The following is a 6,000-nucleotide window of genomic DNA, read 5'->3' as shown; positions in this document are numbered from 1 at the left end:
TTTCTGCATTTCTTTTATTTTCCATCACCATTTATCCCCCCTATGCTTCCACCCCCATCCACCCCCACCCCCAATCACCACTGTTGTCCGTGTCCATTTAATTGTCTGTTGAATCCCTCCACTACCCTCTACCACCCCCACCACCAGCCCTGACTGCCTGCTATCCATGAGTCTGTCTCTATTTTGCTTGTTAGTTCAGTTTGTTCATTAAATTCCACATATGAGCGAAGTCATATGGTGCTTGTCTTTCAGTCCTGACTTGTGGATGAAAATAGGGGTTCTATGGAAAGTAACCTCACAGAGTGATCTAATCATAAATTCCTACCTGGGCAGGTATGATGGTAGTCAAGCCCCAGGCATAGAACTTTAGTAAAAGACTTATCTTTACCTTAAGGAAGCCCTGTCCGTCGTTTCTGCGCATCAAGGGTAACACACCTTTGAAACGGCCCCCTTCAGTCTCCTCCTCCCAGTAGTGCCCACCCTTTCAGAGCCCTCCTTATAAAGTGTGAATCTTAACTATCCTGTAATTTGGCTGGGGCCTTGCTTTCTCCCACCTTCAAGCAATCTTCCTCACATCCAATCTCAAATGCCTAAAAGCAACTGCAAACTGTTAGTCTCTAGTCTCCAAAGCATGTATCTCAGTCTATTGAAATCTTGCTTCCAGGTGTATCCTGTTTGGCAATAAATTTTTACAAAAATTCTCTACAGGTTTGTAGGTTCTTATATCCACAGACTCCAGAGCCCATGGACAGGGCTCTTTTCCCTACAATTTAACAAGAATATAATCACTGCTTACCACAGCCAAGAGGGCTGGAGGGAAGAAAGATGTCTGGATGACTAGATTGCACAGCAAGTGCAAAGAAGTCTTTGCCAAGATTGCCAATGGCCCTCTCCCCTCTTTCTCCCTTCAATGAGCATATCACCTTTCTCTGTAACTCCCTGAGTCTAGGGGAGATCTGGGATGGAAACTAAAGTTCAAATGGAGAAGACTGGGGGAGAGGAGGTAAAACGGGACAGCAAAATCTTGGCGTGTTCATGATGAACAAGTCTGTTCGAATGGCAGACCGCTTAGATAGTGTTTCTTATTTTAAGCTTGAGATTGAAAAGCTCATGATTTTGGATTGAGTAATGTGAGAGTTTAATACCATGTTCCTTTATTGTTTTTCTTTTTAGCAACTAAAGATAGCAAGCAATGAGCAGCTTGGGCCTAAGTATGTGAATATACCCAAGCCAAGTGAGTCAGAATCAGTAACATTAGGGCTCAATGTAAAGACCTGGTGTTGTTGTTGCGGACAGGGCGAGGAAAGCCTTAAAAATAAAGTTGTCAGAGTTTAAAAAAACAAAAAAGGATGCTACAGTTAATTGTTAGGGAACAAATCTGTCATGAAGCTGTAACAATAATGACTATTCATAGGGTACTTTACTAGTAGTGTCCATAAAGGACTCCTGCTTGCACTATTTCTGTTTACTTTTCTCAGCAATCCTCTAGTACAGTGGTTCTCAACCTTCCTAATGCCTTGACCCTTTAATACAGTTTCTCATATTGTGGTGACCCCCAACCATAAAATTATTTTCGTTGCTACTTCATAACTGTAATTTTGCTACTGTTATGAATCGTAATGTAAATATCTGATATGCAGGATGTATTTTCATTGTTACAAATTGAACATAATTAAAGCATAGTGATTCATCACAAAAACAATATGTAATTATATATGTTCGACCCCCAAAGGGGTCGCGACCCACAGGTTGAGAACTGTTGCTCTAGTATGTGGGCATCACTGTCCCATAGTATGTAGACGGGGAAAGTGAGGCTCAGTGACTGTGTCACTTGACCAGGGCCACACAGTCAGGAAACGGGTGTAGCCAGGCTTGAGAAGAGGTGACCTGACTGGAACCCTGGGCCCCTCCTGACCAACCACACTGCTCCTTGTCACATGCTGCCTGCCCATCTCTGCAGGAAGGTCTGCACTGGGGCCTTGCTGCTAATGAAGATGAGGACAATGAAAGCACTCTCAGCTTTTAGCCAGCTGGATTTGAATAGGAGGGGAGTCAACCTTGCAAGTGACAAGTTCTTCCATCTGTGTCTCCACATGGGCAGAGAGGCATTAGCTAGAGCAGTGGTTCTCCATCTAGTGTAGTACCTGGAGCAGATGCCTCAGCCTCACCTAGGAATGTGTTGGAAATCAAAATTCTTAGGCCTGACCTCAGGCCTGCAGAGTTAGGAACTCTGAGGGCAGATGCCAGCATTCTGTGTTGGCACAGGTCCTCCAGGTGATTGTGATGCACATTAAAGTTTGCTTGAACAGCTATCCCTTAGCAAAGGGTGAAAATGGTTATGGGAGTTGCGGTTAATGAAGATTTCCTGAAAATGGGGAATAGATGTGATGCACCCCCATGTAACTCTCAGAAGAAGGAGTTCAGGGATTAACTTTCCCCTCACCTCCCTGGCATTCAGGGCCACCCCCCTATTTCTTTGGCACTTCTTCACCTAGAACCAGACACTCCAGACCCTGCTTGCAGAAAGATTAAAGGGGACTTTATATTTATCTATTTGTAGAATGGAAAAACACAGGAAACAAATATGGCAAAACTGTTATTTTTAAAATAGAGGTGGTGAGAGTATGAGTATTTCTTGTTACATTTTGCTACATAGATAAGATTTCTCAAAATTAAAAAATAAACTAAAAATAGATTTTTGAGGGTTTTATATTTGTTTTTCAGTGCTATCAATGAATGAATTTGTATAAGTAAAGAATTTATAATTTAAAAGGAGACTAGTAATCTTAAATAGTCTTTGCTGTGGCAAAACATTTAAACTGTTGTCTTCAGTAACGTGGAAAGTAAAACAGACCTACTGAGTCTGCTGAGGTGGAGGGAAGGGGGTAAAATAGAATGTTAACAGCACATGTTGGTACTGGCTGCATATGATTAGGTATTATAAGAAAGACAACAAGCTCCGGGTAGAATTGGTTTGTTTGCAAGCCAAAACAAAAGAGAATTTAGCAATCTACAAATGTGAGGTTTTGCAAGGTTGGAAAAGCTGACTGCCTCTAGGCCCTAAAAATGAGATATACCTGAGAGAGGTTTTAAATGGCCATTGCAACCCATCCATGTAGAGGATCTAGTTAAGAGTATGGTCCTTTGCACCCAAGCCGGGTAAGCAGCATGGAATGAGAGAGCGGTGTGGGGCCAAGGACAGCAATCAGGCTTGAAAATCAGTTCGAGGGAAAACTGTGGAGTGGCTACTGTTGCAGGGAAACAGCTCTTCCAGGGCTCCCTGGCAACTTTGCACATATCCATATGGGCAGAGGTGAGAACTGTAGCACATCTAACCTTCTGCTCTGCTACTGTGAGAGGCTGTGTCAAAGCAACAGAGATGGCTCTAGCACTCTGGATGTCCTTCCTTTGCACCATGACTTTGTCCCTGTACATAGGAAGCTTTCGGAGTTTGCTCCATCCTGAGGTCAGAGGGCACCTTGGATTTCAGCTGTGTTAGCTTTAGATAGATGATTAACCGTAGGAGGCATGTTCACCTCTGAAGTTTGGTTTTTATCAGCAGATCTGCAAAGAAGATTACTCAACCCACTTTTGAGACAATCATTATGTTTATTTATTCATTTATTTGTGTGTGTTTGGGAGCCCTATATTATAGCAGACCCTATTTTCCAATCTAGGATTAGCATACTGAACAAGAAAAACGTGGTCTCTAAAAAAAAAAAAAGCAACAGACTCCTTGTGAATGAAGACCCACAGAAATAAATTTATATTAATTAAAGAATAAAAAAGTCATTGTATATTATGAAAACTTATTTTTTAAAGTAGAATTGAAATACAGTATTATATGAGTTTCAGGTGTACAATATAGTGACTTGAAATTTATATAGCTTAAAATGATAATCTTTTTCAATCTAATTTGAACATTATTGTTAATTTTTATTTGCCTTTTTAGTTGCTAAAAAATTATTTCAAGTTTTTTTCTTAGAATGTAAATGTGTCCCAATTTATTTTGCTTTTCTATTAGATAAATTATTTATTCAAATGGCATTGTGTATTTATTTCTACATATTCACCTTTGTTCACCATGACCTCAGAAATTCCAAATAATTTATTACACGGAAGGAGAAAAATATCTTTAAATATATGTTTGTTGCCACTTTAACTTTAGAAAAAGGGCTAGGTATATATATTTCTAAGGTCAGAATATATTTACCCATCTCTTACCTTACGCTTCCCAGTACAGTATTTATTTCTGAAAACGCATTCTGCCAGCTGCTTTCCCCTCATAATGGCATGCTTTTTAAAAGTCCATTAATAACAACTAAGAATTGTATTTTTTATTTTATAGACCATGAAAACACTCAGTAGAAGAGTTTTAATAGAACTATGACATAGCACTCTTCAAAAACTGGCATTAATCTTTGTCCCAAAACTCTTACTTAAGTCAAATCCAATTCAGCTTACTTTAAAAGAAGTCCTCCTTTTATAATTTGCTTTTCCATTTACTGTGCCACAATATTTTACTTCTAATAGAAACACTTCCAACTGGGTCAAATGCAAGTGTCAGTCTTCGAGGCCCTGTGTTCTGTTTTATATTCCACAGCAAAATGCTATCACATTTTTTCGGTGAACCTCCTTTCCAAACATAGACAAGATTCAAATATAATCATACAAATGCACACACACTGCTATTAATTTTTTAAGAGATTTTCAAACTCATAGGCATCCTTCCTGGACCAGGACATGAATTTACTTGTGGAAATTATTATAGGTTCTTAGGATTCTGGGATACAACTAAAATCACTATTTCTGAAGCCAAGTATAAGCTAGCTTTAGGGAAACCTCACTGTTCTGCATTTAGCAGAATTGTGGAGACACTATTGGTGACATTACCGGACAATTCCTAACTTAGAATGTATTTTTATATATTTGATATAATACATACTTAATTTAAATATGTGTATACAATTTTAAATAGTTATAAGAGGAAAATAATTTTTTTTAGTGTAGTTTGCATAAAATCATGATTTCGATGCTTGGAAATATTAGGTCAATCAAACAAATTGCATTAAAAAATAGCTAAGATCTGGAAACCCATCAGTAGATGAGTGGATAAAAAGATGTGGTACATTTACGTAATGGAATACTATACAGCTGTAAAAAAGAAGGGTCTATTAGCTTTTGAGACAGCATGGAGGGACCTGGAGATTATTATGCTAAGTGAAGTAAGCCAGTCAGAGAAAGACAAATATCACATGATTCAGCACTTATCTGTGGAATCTAATGAACAAAATAAACTGAGAAATAGAATAGAACCAGTGGGATGTAAACATGGAACAGACTGACGAATCTCAGAGGGAAGGGATGAGGGGGGTGGGAAGAGACTAACCAAATAATTTATATGTATATATGCATTGCCTATGGACACAGACAATAGGGTAGTGAAGGCCTGGGGTGGAATGAGAACTGGGTGGGAGGGGGCACTGGGTGAAAAAAACGGGAACACCTGGAATACTCTCAATAATAAAGATTAAAAAACATTATTCTTGGTGAATAAAACAATGAGGTAGCGGAAGCATAATGGAGTGCAAGCATTCAGCCGTCCTTCAAAATCTTTGCATTAAGCTTGACCACTTGTCGGAGAGTGTGTTAGTGTCTAGATTTACAAAAACAGATATAACCTAATCTCTATTATTATACGAATTTTATAACCTGAGAAAGGAAAGATAGACAAATAATCACGTCAACGTGTCATGAGATGAACGCCGCACAGGCGTACTGAGTAATACATGTACCACCTCCCTGGGGCAGTCAGGGGTCTTTTCTGCCACCAGGAAACAGAGCTTCACTGGGGAAAGAAGTGGGGAAAATGAAGCTTTAAGGCAACTGCACATAGTTTTATATGACAAAGAATTAACGCCTTTGAGAAGTGATTGAAGGAAGGCCGAATGATTACCTTGGGGATATTTTAGTAAATATTTTTAAAGATTGAAAGCAAGT

This window comes from Myotis yumanensis, unplaced genomic scaffold (assembly GCF_028538775.1).
Source record: "Myotis yumanensis isolate MYYU_CA2020_CCGP unplaced genomic scaffold, mMyoYum1.0.hap1 SCAF_21, whole genome shotgun sequence".
NCBI lineage: Eukaryota > Metazoa > Chordata > Mammalia > Chiroptera > Vespertilionidae > Myotis > Myotis yumanensis.
Note: the sequence above shows the minus strand (reverse complement) of the source record.